Source organism: Ictidomys tridecemlineatus, chromosome 10, assembly GCF_052094955.1.
Source record: "Ictidomys tridecemlineatus isolate mIctTri1 chromosome 10, mIctTri1.hap1, whole genome shotgun sequence".
Taxonomy (NCBI): domain Eukaryota; kingdom Metazoa; phylum Chordata; class Mammalia; order Rodentia; family Sciuridae; genus Ictidomys; species Ictidomys tridecemlineatus.
Genome location: NC_135486.1, coordinates 104,751,723 through 104,763,816, shown reverse-complemented (window position 1 = coordinate 104,763,816; position 12,094 = coordinate 104,751,723). Strand labels below are relative to the sequence as shown.

The 12,094-nt window shown below is 55.4% G+C and overlaps 1 protein-coding gene across 3 annotated transcripts in view; it reads right to left on the bottom strand.

Moving 5' to 3' along the window:
- Elfn1 (extracellular leucine rich repeat and fibronectin type III domain containing 1) overlaps positions 1-3,605 on the bottom strand; it is a 61,900-nt gene extending 58,295 nt beyond the window's left edge. For 2 of the 3 annotated variants that reach the window (XM_005339838.4, XM_040277324.2), the window contains exon 1: positions 3,187-3,605. The gene's annotated coding sequence lies outside the window, so the exon portion shown is untranslated. Of the gene's footprint in view, positions 1-2,787; positions 2,965-3,186 lie in introns of those variants that run through there. The other variant, XM_078023578.1, reaches the window with a different exon arrangement.
- Between the last annotated feature and the right edge of the window lie 8,489 nt (positions 3,606-12,094).

The following is a 12,094-nucleotide window of genomic DNA, read 5'->3' as shown; positions in this document are numbered from 1 at the left end:
CTCTGGACAAGTCCGGTTCGCCCCACCCACGCCTCAGCCGCTCTGATCCCCTCCGTGGTCCTCGCTGGGGGGCCCCCTCCCCGTTTCCCGTCCCCCGCCCGCTTCTGATTCCCGGCCTCAGTACCCCCGGCACGCTCTCGCTCCTCGCCAGCAGCTGGGCAATTCACCGAGCATACAAAAGAGTTGACTCAATTCAAAGGCAGCAAATCAAGATAAATCCTATCGTGTGTGGGGACCGGAGAAGGAATGTGAATGAACGCCCACAGCACCAGCCAGTGCTATATGGACTCTCCTGGCCCTGGGGGTGTCTGGGGGCGGCAGGCCGCGACCCGACCTGAGTATGTAGGGTTTTCCAAGAGCCTCAATGGGGAAGTGGGCTTTGACCTGACTTCCCCCTGCCAGGACTTTAGAGCACTGGATGGAATTTAGGCATTTAGGGCTTTGTGGCCTCCTTCTGCCAGGTGGGTGGGGCTCTAATGGGGGGGGGGGCTTGGACAAAAACCATTGTGCCCCCACAGTTATATGTGAGTCCCAGGGTCTGTCATGGAAATACACCCAGGGTTGGTGGAGCAGAGACAAGGGCAGCAGGGCCTTTGGGGGGCATCTCAGCTGTAGTCTTTCTCCTTCAGCTACCCAGAATCTGGACTCCAGTCACAGCCAGGCCCCAGGCCAAGGGCAGGCCCTTGCTTATCTACCAAACAGACACTCGAAGCCTGTGATGTGCCAGACCTGCGCCCATGGATACTGGGGTGGGAAGCAAGGGGGCATCCTTTTCTCCCTGCCAAGTCTAAGAGGCCTCCCCAGTTGCAGTTCCACCTGGGGAAAAGGTGAACATCCTCCAAAGTCTCCATGGTCACTCTTGCAAGGTTCTTGGGACTGGCCAGCCCTGTGAAGCAAATGAATAAGATCCACCAGAGGCCGGGCCTCACCATCAACCGGCCAAAGGCAAACCTCTGAGAGAAATACCCTGCTCCCCAGTTCTGGCAAGGCTTCCCCAGGCCTGTGCTGGCAAAGCACAGTTGGGGGTCTGGAAGGAGCCCATAGGGTTTTGATGGGTGTCTCCTATGTGCCAGGGACTGTGTTGGGCGCCTGACCGGTGCTACACCACGACCTCCCTTATACGCATCAGGCACAGGCACTGTGAGCCGGTTTTCACCGAGTACAAGGGAGGCAGAGGTTCCAGGGTGCTCTTGACCCGTACTGCTGGACCCCCAGGCAAATACGTGGCCACTCAGGGTGAGAGATGCGGGGCGCGGCACTAGAGGTCAGCTGCAGGGGCGAGTAGGGGTCCCGGAGGGAGGGTCCGGACCCCCCCCCCCCCGCCGCCGAAGCGGAGTGCCCAGCTTGGGGTGGGGGGCGGTGCGGGATTGGAGGTGGGGCTTACCCACAGGGGTCGGATCCTGTGTTCCCACCCCAGACAGAGACTGCGACCGAGTCCCGGGAGTCCCGCCATGCCACCCCTCCCCCGTAGCCGCGCGGATGGGCGAATGGGAGGCCTGAGTATAAGTCATTAATTCTGTTACCGAGGCGCCAGAGGACATCTGTCGGGGGCCCAACACCTCGCTCCACGCCCCCTGCTCTTCCCCTAGACTCAGAGCAGCGGAAAGGATGCGACACTTAGCTTACCAAGCTGAGACTGCCGGAGCCCGCACGCGAGCGCTGGAGGGCGTCAGGGTCCGCGAGTTAACTGGGAGGGGGGCGGGGCCGGTTACCAGCCCTGGGGACAAAGATCCCCGAGCTGTTTGGGTACTTGGCTCTGCAGACCCCGAGACCGAAAAAAGTATCCCTTACTACTTGTCCCCCAAGTCCTAGAACCCACTAGAGTTCTGACCTGAGTTTTGGGTGGGGTGGGGGTGGAAGCATCGGAACCTTCTTGGGCCCTTGGGCTGCGCGAAGGCTACGCTGGTCCGGGCGACATTAAGACTTGCCGCCTTCCTACACATGTAACTGTAGCTATCCTTTCAGCAGCTTCTCAGGTCCCCTCTACTCTCCTTAGCCCCTTCGGCTGCCCCCGTAGACCCCCCAGGCCCTTTAGAGGGGTTGGCTGTGACCCTCAGGGCAGGTGAATGTGTTTGGTGGGAGGACCCGAGACTGGTTACTGGGGATCCCCGCTTTTCCCTGGCAGGTTGGCCTCAGGGCCTCACACTTATCCAGCGGAGGACTCAGTTGGAACGGTGCTTGGATCGCGCAAGTCCGCCCGGGCCCCTGACGGGTGGCCACAGTCCAAAACGTACAGTTTGGGAAGAGAAAAAGTTAGGGGGCGATACCCCGAGATACGAGAGGAGAGAGTGGGAGGAGAACAGAGGGTGAGGGAGCAGGAAGGACAGCGTGAGGAACATGGAGAGGGGTCACTCTGGCTGAGGTCTCACCCCAACCAGCAGCCAAGTCCACCGCGCCGACTTCCTGGGACCGAGGCACTGGCGCCTATTAATAGCCGCGAGCCTGGTCTTTCCTGCTAGCTGGGCGACCGCCGGCAGAACCCGGCAACCGGGCTGGGGTGGGGGTGCCGGTCCTGCAATACCCTTCTCAGAGCTTCAGCAGCGCGGGGCCAGCCGCTGCTCGCTCCTAGCCCGCAGCATGAAGGCTGGACTCCCAAACCCACTCCCTCCCCACCTCCGATTATGAGACCATTTCAGATTTCGGGGAGACAGTCTCTGGGCCAACTTGGGGAGCCGCAGCTATCCCTGTGCACACAAAAGCAAGAACACACACTCTTCCCCATCTCCCTACTCCGCCCACCTTTCCGCTCTCAGAGCTCTCAGCAAAGTTTCGGGGTCCCTGCCGCACCTCCTAGCCCGAGGGGTCCCAAGCCCTGGCTCTTCGAGCCATCTCGTCGGGGAGGGAAGTTTGTAAGCCCGGAGCTCGGCGACCGAGAACTTCAGGTGCGCCTGCCTTCGAACCCGGAGGGTGGGTGGGGGGCGCCCGCGAGCCACGGACTCAAGGCGCTGCATCCAAAGCCCTACGGGCGGGGGGACTCAGCCCCCGCTCGGACTCCCTGGGCAGGGCAAGGGGGCTGGGGCAGCCAGGGCAGCGAGAGCCGCTGGGGACCCCGCGCCGCCTCCGCTGCCACCGAGAGGGCATCTTCCCCGCCCCCCAGGGGCAGGGACCTGACGACCCCGCAGCTACCGCAGAGTGGGCCCTCTCCCCCAGCCCGGGGCAGCCTCCTCCCGACATGCCCCTTCCTACCTGAACCAGGGTGTGGGCTGGGGGCTTGAGGCACGGTCACCGGCGAGCACAGCGCGCGCGCCCAGGTCCGCTGAGCGGGGTGGCGGCGGCTTCCCCTGCTTCCTCCTCCTCTTCCTCCTCGGGGTTCGCTGGCTCCAGACAGACTTCCTCCCCCTCCCGTCCTGCCCGCCCCTCCCGGAGCCCGCCGGGCTGGGCTCGGCCTGCGACGGGGAGCCGAGAGGAGCCGGCGGGAGCCGGGGCTGCGGCGCTCACTGCGTCAAGCGCGGGGCGAGCGCGGGGCGGCGGCGGGGACCGCGCGCTTGGAGCCCAGGGCCGGCCGGGCAGGCGGGGCAGCAGCGGCGCCAGCAACGCCGATGGGCCGGGCGGCTCCGGCTCCCGCTCCGGCTCGGGCGCGGTGGCGGCGGCCAAGGCAGCGCCGAGGTTGTAGCACATTCTTTCTGAGCGTGAGGAAGGTTTAATGTAGGAGTCCGCGCGGGGAGGGCTGGAGGAGAGGGCGGGGGCCGGGGGGCGGCCGGAGGGCGGGCGGCGGGTGTCGCTGTCCTCACGTCGGTGGACGGAGGGGGTTGTCCGGAGGGGGACACGGAGGGGAAGTTACAGCGAGCCGTGGGGAGGGCGTGAGAAGCCGCGAGGCCCCCGAGCCCCCTCCTCCCCGCCCGCTCTGCGGCCCCCCTAACCCCGCCCCAGGCCACCAGCCGCTCCGAGGCTTCCCAGTGGAGCCCAAGCCCCCGAATGTCTAGGGGTTGGGACCCTTCGTGTCAATGGGAGGTGGATACGTGAGGCGGGGACGTGCACGCGCTTGCGGACACGGCTGTGCACACACACACACACACACACCGGGAACCGCGTGGAAGTTGACCCGAAGTCAGCCCCCGTGTGGGCGCGCGCGTCCGTGAGTGTCAATGCACAGCCTTCAGGGGCGCGCGTTTCGTGGGGTGGGGAGGGCTGGGCACATCCTGAGGGTGGGGAGGTGGGGTGAGAATGTAGTCAGGTCCCCCGAGGCCCAACGCCCTCAGGGACTAGCTCTCCCCCAAGGTCGCCGACCCCCTCCCACTGTCCCTCCTCTCCTCCTCGCTCGTCCCCACCCCCTCTCAGCTGGGAGAAGGGGGCGCGTGAGATCAGCCTGACACCTTCCGATTCCCGGAAGATTCGGTTTAGCGGATTTCCCTCCCACCAATCCTCCCTGCTTTTCTTTTGCCTCGGATTCCCGAGGATCGGAAATCGCTCCCTGGGGTTCTAAGCCCAGGTGCCCTCTGGCTCTCCCAGAGCACTCTCCAAGCGGCCACGTAGTCTCCCAGGGCGGCTCCCACTCCCCACCGCCCCTTCCTCAGCCGGCAGCTTTGGCGTTGGGTTAAAATTCCAAATCAGGCTCAGGAGCGCCCTCGCGGGGTACCGCCTGCGCGCAGCTTCCCGAGCCCCGAGTACGAAGCTGCGGAACCCGGGACCCCGCCGGCATCTCAGGCGCGACCCTCCGAACGCCGCGCCCAGCACGGCGGGGCCAGGTTACCCGCAACAACCCTGCAAAGGCTCCGAGAGGCGGCGGCCAGGGCTGTGTGCTGGAGTGCACGCTCTAAAGGGCAGGAGGCTCCCGGGGGTGATGGGGGCTACCGCCTGGGGCTTCCCTCCTGGAGGGGCCCGGGACAGGCATGGGAGTGGCGCGGGAAGCTTTCAGAAGCGCTACCAGAGCGCCGGGGATGGGCGCGTGTGAGCTCCAGTCCAGGGGCCGATCCCGAGACCGCTCCGCAGCCCATAAACTCCGTCCGGCCTGCGGCTCTTTGGGCTGCCCAAGTCCCCGCACCAGACCTTGCGCCTCGCCAGTCCCTTCATTCCTGCAAGACCGGGGGAACGCGACCTCAACCAGGACCAGGGGGGTGGAGGAGGGTCCCCCACATTTCCCCTGGATCATCCCCAAAGGGTGATGATCAAGGACGGAGCCACTGCCTGCGGGCTGTCCCATCCTTATCCAGACGCAGGGGCACAGACCTCCAGGGAAAGGGGACCTGGGAGGCCACCGAGCCTGGCCTCGGATCTCTCTGACCAGGTCCTTCGCAGAGTGGGCCTGACCCTCTGTGGCCTGAAGTAGCCTGGATGGGTTCAGGGCTCTTTTCTCACTTTCCCCTCCCAAATCGCCACTGACCCGGCTCCCCAGAAGGGAACTGTCCTGGACTTCCTGGCGGCTCCTGTATTTCACCCCCTAACTCCGTCTGCGGCTCTCTGAGATGTTATTTCCTCTGAGAGGCCAGAGACCCTGTTGGGCCTGGCTGGCTAGGCTGCTGCCCCCCCCCACTCGCCCCAAACCCTCAGAACCTCTCAGATTCCCAGGCTGGAAATGGGAGACAGGTGGCAGACCCCAGGGCAGACCCTACGATGAAGTTGGAGGGAGGTCCCCTTGGAGATCTTCCTCTGGGCTTTCTCCTTCCCTCCCTCCCTCCCTCCCTCCCTCCCTCCTCCCTCAGTATCTGTCTTCTCCAGTCTCTCTTCTGCCCTCTCTTTCACAGTCTCTCCCTTCCCCCATCTCTATCTCCCTTTCTCCCTCTCCCCAAGTGTCTGTCTCTCTCTCTCCCTTTTATCTCTCCCTCCCCACAAGCCTCCTCTTGTCACCCTAAGTCTCTCTCTCCTCCCAAGTCCCCCATCTCTGTCTCTCCCTCCCTCTGTCTCTACCTCTGTCTTTTCCGGTTCTCTTCCTCCCACTCTGTCTCTCTCCTCTCTCTATCTCCTCCTGAAACACCCCCTACACACACACAGCCTGATTCACTTCCCAAAAGCAATGTGTGGTGCACACCATTATACACACACACACACACACACACACACACACACACACACACACTGTGGACACTCCCTCTGACTCACCCTCAGCCCATCCACCTATGAGGAAAGGCAGCCACCTAGACAAAAAGGACAGGGCCCTCCACACAGAGGCCCTGCCTAAACTGCTGCTGGTGTACCTGTTGCAGCCAGCCATGGTGACACCTTGGGTCCACATGGGACCCTTGCTAACCCACATGCGCACATGCTGCCGGGAATTTCAAGACCTGCCCCATGAAATGAATGGTCACTAGGTGCTTTCTGCTTCATCCATCCAAACAGGCCTTACAACGGTCCTAGCTGTTAAGGTCTCCATGTCTCAGACTGTGAAACCGAGGGGTTGCGGGTGCTGTGCCAGGGTCATCATAAATTGGTAACTGGTCAACTCACAATTTAAATCCAGATGGTCCAATTGCAAAACCACAGCACTTAGTATTTATTTTCTCAACACACACACACGCCTGCTCAGGCCTTTGCAAGGGTGTCTGCTGGGTAAGCCCCAGACTCAACAAAGACCTGGATCAACCAGATGGATAGAGAGAGCAGGGATAGTGGCTCACTCTTCCTGCTGGACATGAGGCAGCTTCCCGGGCTCCAGGAGTTCCCTCTGCCTTTCCAATGCCCACAAGCTCCTCATTCAGAATTACGATGGCTCAGGTGGGATCTAGTGAGTAGTCTTTGGGGACGTACCTTTGAAGGGGATAATGAGACCACCAGCCCCGTCCTTCCTCTTCCTCTCCTTTTTTTCCTGTTCCTACCCCAAAGCTACAAATCATGGCTAAAATCTCCAAAACCGTGAGCTAAAAATAAATCTCACACACCTCTCTCTCTCTTCTCTCCCCCCCCCCACACACACTCCCTCTCTCTCTGTATCAGGGACTGAACTCAGGGGCACTCTACCACTGAGCCACATCCCCAGCCCTATTTTCTATTTTGTCTTTTATTTAGAGACAGGGTCTCTCTGAGTTGCTCAGGGCCTCACTAAGTTGCCGAGGCTGGCTTTGAACTTGCGATCCTCCTGTCTCGGCCTCCCAATCTTTTTTCTTTATAAGCTGGAAAAAGAGAAAAAACTTATGCTGGCCCTACAGAGACCCTACTGGGAGGGAGGCCAGGATGCCAGCTGGGTCAGTAAGTCTCCTTTTTATGAAAATCATCACCACCTCTTGGCCCACCCAAGTGCTCTTTGGGGAGAGGCCTCCGATTGGTTAGAAGCACCTCAACTGTACCTGTGCCCCTGGGTGCCCTACCAAGTGCTCACCGTATAGATTATCAATATTTTCCACCAGAGTGCAGGCTCAAGAATTGACAGAGGGAATGACCACACATACTGTCAAATAAACCTGCTTAGTGGCTCTATCATCTCTGTGCCCTCATGGGTGGCTCCTGTGTCCTTTGTCCACTAAAGATGGCCTGGCTGGGGGTAAATGACCCAGGTAGGACAGTTGCCAGAGGGCATTCATGGAAGGAGAGAGGGACACAGGTGGCTGGGATTAATAGGGAGAAGAGCCCACAGCCATCCTAAGAAAATAGTACCCAGAGAAAAATGGTGACAATTTTATCCTGTACCCAGAACTTCACAGCAGCATTAACAAACACCCATAAATCCCCAAAGCCATAAAAGAAACACTGTCCAATTTGTATCCTGGGCAAAAAGCTAATTTCCCCATATCTAAAGAGCTCTTACAAATCAATAAGAAAAATAGCCAAGAGGAAAAAAAAATGAGCAGAGGTTGTAAATAAAAAGAAAGGATATTTAAAAAATTAAAAAGTGTCCACTCCTAACAGAAATGCAAATGAAAGCTATTCTGGGATGATTTTCTCTATTTTTTAACTCATCAGGTGAGTGAAGGTTAGAAAGTTTGAAGACATGTCCAAGGCTTCCGTGCAGACACTCTGGGATGCAGAAATTCCAAATCCCCGCACCCTTTGGCCAGCATTTACTTCTAGGAGTGTGTCCTCCAGATACTGGTTGGGAATGTGAAAAGTGACATGTTACAGTGAACAAGGCTGTTTGCTGAGGCTCTCTTTAACAGCCACAGACTTGAAACACCCTAAGTGCCTTCAGATGGGGGCGGGGGCAGGGTGTTTGGCTAGGTCTTGGCCCATTCAGGCCTAGAGAGTTGAGCTAATTTGAATCCATCTCCAAGATCGTCCTTGGGGGGAAAAAGGTAAGTGGGAGAATGTTGTATGGCACATTTTTTTAATTCCAAAAGAAAAAGAGAGAAAGAACATTTTATTTGCTGTGTGTGCGTGGACTGATCTCTGGGAGCACACTCCAACAAGGAGCCTCCTGTCGAGGGGTGGCAGGCCAGCCGGAGGGATGTACTTTTTAAATATTATTTATTCATGGATAGTGAAATGCAGCGTTCTTAAGGCGTAGACAGTTCTATATTCAGTTGTTTACACAGTTCTATGAGTTTTGACAAATGTATACATCTGTTGTAATCACTGCCTGGATCAGAATATTGAATACGGCCATCACCCCAGAAAATGAGACTGACTTTCATGGTGTACCCATGCATGCCGTTTGAATTTTGGGCAACGTGCAGATGTTTCCCCTTATAATAAACTTGAATGGAATTCAAGAATGGAAATGAAAAATTGTTTCCTGTCATTTCTTCTCCTGCCTAAAGAAACTCAGGGAAGCAAATCTTTCCAGCCCCACTTCACAGGTGACAGCAGTGACTTTCATGGGGTGACCACGACTTGATTAGGGGACCCCCACAAGGCAGTCAGGGCTTGAACCCAAGGAACGCGCGATCTCTCTCTCTCTCTCTCTCTCTCTCTCTCTCTCTCTCTCTCTCTCTCTCTCTCTTTCTTCTTATCAGGGATTGAATCCAGGGGCACTTAACCACTGAGCCACATCCCTAGCCCTTTTTCATATTTTATTTAGAGACAGGGTCTCCCTGAGTTGCTGAGGCTGGCTTTAAACCTGCAATCCTCCTGCCTCAGCCTGTCAAATAAACCTAGTAACTGGTCAAGTCACAGTTTAATTCCAGATGGTCCAACCTGTTACCAGGTTACAGGCATGTGCCACCATACCTGGCCAAGGCTGTTTTTTGTTGTTGTTATTGTTGTTGTTGTTTGTTTTGTTTTGTTTTAAATGGCTTTATTGAGGTATAAAGCACATACCACCTAATTCACCCCTTTAGAGTATACAGTTGGTGGATTTTAGTATATTCACAGAATCACACAACCATTAACCACTATCTAATTTTAGGACACCACCAAAACCCTAGGGGCATTATCAGGCACTCCCGGTTTCCCACCACCACTCCCACCCTAGACAGCCCGTCCATTGGCGTTGTTCTTCTATGGATTTCTTGGTTCTCGATATTTCATATAAATGGAATCTGATGAAATCTGGTCTTTTGTGACGGATCTATTTCACTGCGCATAATTGTTTTGAGGTTCGTACATGGCGTACTGTGTGTTAGCGCTCCGTTCTTTTTTATTGCCAGATAATACTCAATTGTAGGGTCATACCATATTTTATTGCCCATTCATCAACTGACAGGCACTTAGGTTGTTCCCTCTTTGGGGACAGATGACCAGCGTGGTCATGAACATTCATGGACATTTTTTTGTGGGGTCAATGTTCCCAATTCTCACGGGTATACATCTAGTGCTGGAGCTGTGGGGTCACATGGACCTCCGTGTTTAACATTTTGAAGAACTCACAAACCTCTGCCACGGCAGACCCACTGTTTTACACACCTACCGCAGTGTATGGGCTTTCAACTTCTCCACATCCTCACCAACACTGGTTATCTTGTCATTTTTGATTATGGCCATCCTGGTGGGTGTGAGGTGGCATCTCATTATAGTTTTGATTTGCATCTCCCCGAAGGCTAGTGATGTTGAACATCTTTTCATGTGCATTTTGGTCATTTGCATATCTTCTTTAGATAAATGAATATTCAGATATTTTTGCCCATTTTTAAATCAGCATATTTATCTTTTTATTATTGAGCTGTCAGAGTTCTTTATATATGTCCAGAATATATAAAGAACTTGCAAATAGTTTCTTTCTGGGGGTAATTAAAAAAAAAAACAAACTTTTATATTGGTACTGTTCACAGCTCAGAAAGTTGTAATTTTGATGAAAACCAAATTTTTTTCTTTCTGTTTCTTGTGCTCTTGGTCAAGAGTCACCTCTCAGAAGGCTTGACCTGAGATGAAGATTGACTCCTAGTTTGTCTCCTCAGATTTATATAATTTTAGCTCTGATATTTAAGTCTTGGCTGTATTGTGAGTTAATTTTGGTATATGGTGTGAGGCAGGGGTCTAAAGTCTTGCTTTTCAAGGCAGATATCCAATTGTCTCAGTGCTGTTTGTTGAAAGACTATTCTTTCCCCTGTTGAATTGTGTTGATGCTTCTGCCAGAAATAAGTTGACTAAGGGTTTGTTTCTGGGCCCCCCAGTTCAAGTCCATTGAAGTATGTGTCCACCCTTACAACAGTACTACACTGCCTTCATTACCACACGAAGTCTTGACATCAGGAAGGGTGAGTCCTCCAACTCTGTTCTTTTTCAAGATTGTTTTGACTCTGTGGGGTTCTTGAACACAATGTGCATTGCAAACTCTGGATCGTCCCTGGGCATCTCTGAGTAGATGAGGCACATAAGTAGCCCCCATACTTGGAGCTGTGAAATACTATGAACAAAGTACACATCCATTTTTGCACCTACTGTGTGCCAGGAACTGCTGTAGGTACCCAACATGCATTTATTCATCCCAGTCATGGGAGTTGGTTCCATTGACGTCCTTTTGCACAGTGAGGAGACCGAGGCACCAGGGGGCTGGGGAACTTTCCCAAGGCCACCCTGTCCACTAAGGGATGGTTGGGATCATTTTATAGCAAGGACCCAGACACCTGCTGCCTGCATCCCAGGTCTGCTGTACTTCTCCACCACATTTCTGAGTTCAAGTGTCCATCAACCACTCTCTACATACACTGCAGATACCAGTGACCACCAACACCTGTGAAGGCCTCCAAGAACCAGGGCCACCATCTCTGTCCAGCCAATGTTTGCTGGCTACATGATGGTGGGAGGAAAAAGAGATGGAAGGACAGATGGACAGACAAGATTCCAGCCCTGTGCTGCATCCATTTTGTCTCTGGTTGTCCAGGGGCCCTTGCCTGGCCCTACTGGGTGGAGTGGACAGGAGACCAGGTGGGCACCCCCTTTCCACCCCTGTGTTTTGAAGGCTGGGGGTGCTTTCCTCAGTATCAAAGGCAAATGGCCCAGAGCCCAGGCCTGTTCCCCTGTGATTCATTCTGCTTGATTCTGACTAAAATGGGGCTTAATGAGAAGATAACAAAAATGACATTTTGCAAGCTTTAAAGTGGACAGTGTCCAGAGGTATTTTATTTCTTTAAAAAAAAATAGTATCAACCATGAGGACATTTCACTTGGAGGGAGATGTCTGGGAACAGCCAGCAAGTAGAGGAGGGTGCTCAGCCACATGGCCCATGGGTCCCTGGGTCTTTCCAGGGGTTTCAGGGTGGACACACTGACAGTGGCCACCTGTGGGTGTGGCCTTGAACTCAGTGTGCCCCTCCTGCCCCTTATGATGGCAGAGCTACAGGAGGTTCCTTTCCCTGGCTTCTTGCTGTGAGCCCCTTGGGGATCAGGCTGGTTTGGTCACCATGTCACTCCTGCACACAGTAGGTACCACAGTAGGCACTTTGGAGCTGAGCTGCGGGCATGATTTTCCCCAAAGATGTGCCGTCAGTAATAGCTTCTATGCACTGGGGTCCCTGGCTCCAGGTGGGCCCCATTTCCCAACCCTCTGGTTCTCTCCCAGAGCTGAGAGGGACAAATTGCTACAGGTCTAGCTCGCTGCAGCCAAGCGCTGGGCAAAGGCCCCGAACCCCAGGAGGCAGGCAGAGGTCTGGCTGGGTCTCTCCAGGGGGCTGCTAATCTGAACCTGTATCCAAAAACGTGTACAGGTTAAAATGCATGTATGCCTATGTGTCTGCACACGTGTTCACATGTGTGTGTCTGCATACATACCCACGTGTGTGTGTGTGTGTGTGTGTGTGTGTGTGTGTGTGTGGGCACTCCTGCTCATGGGCACCCTCTTGCACTCCACTGT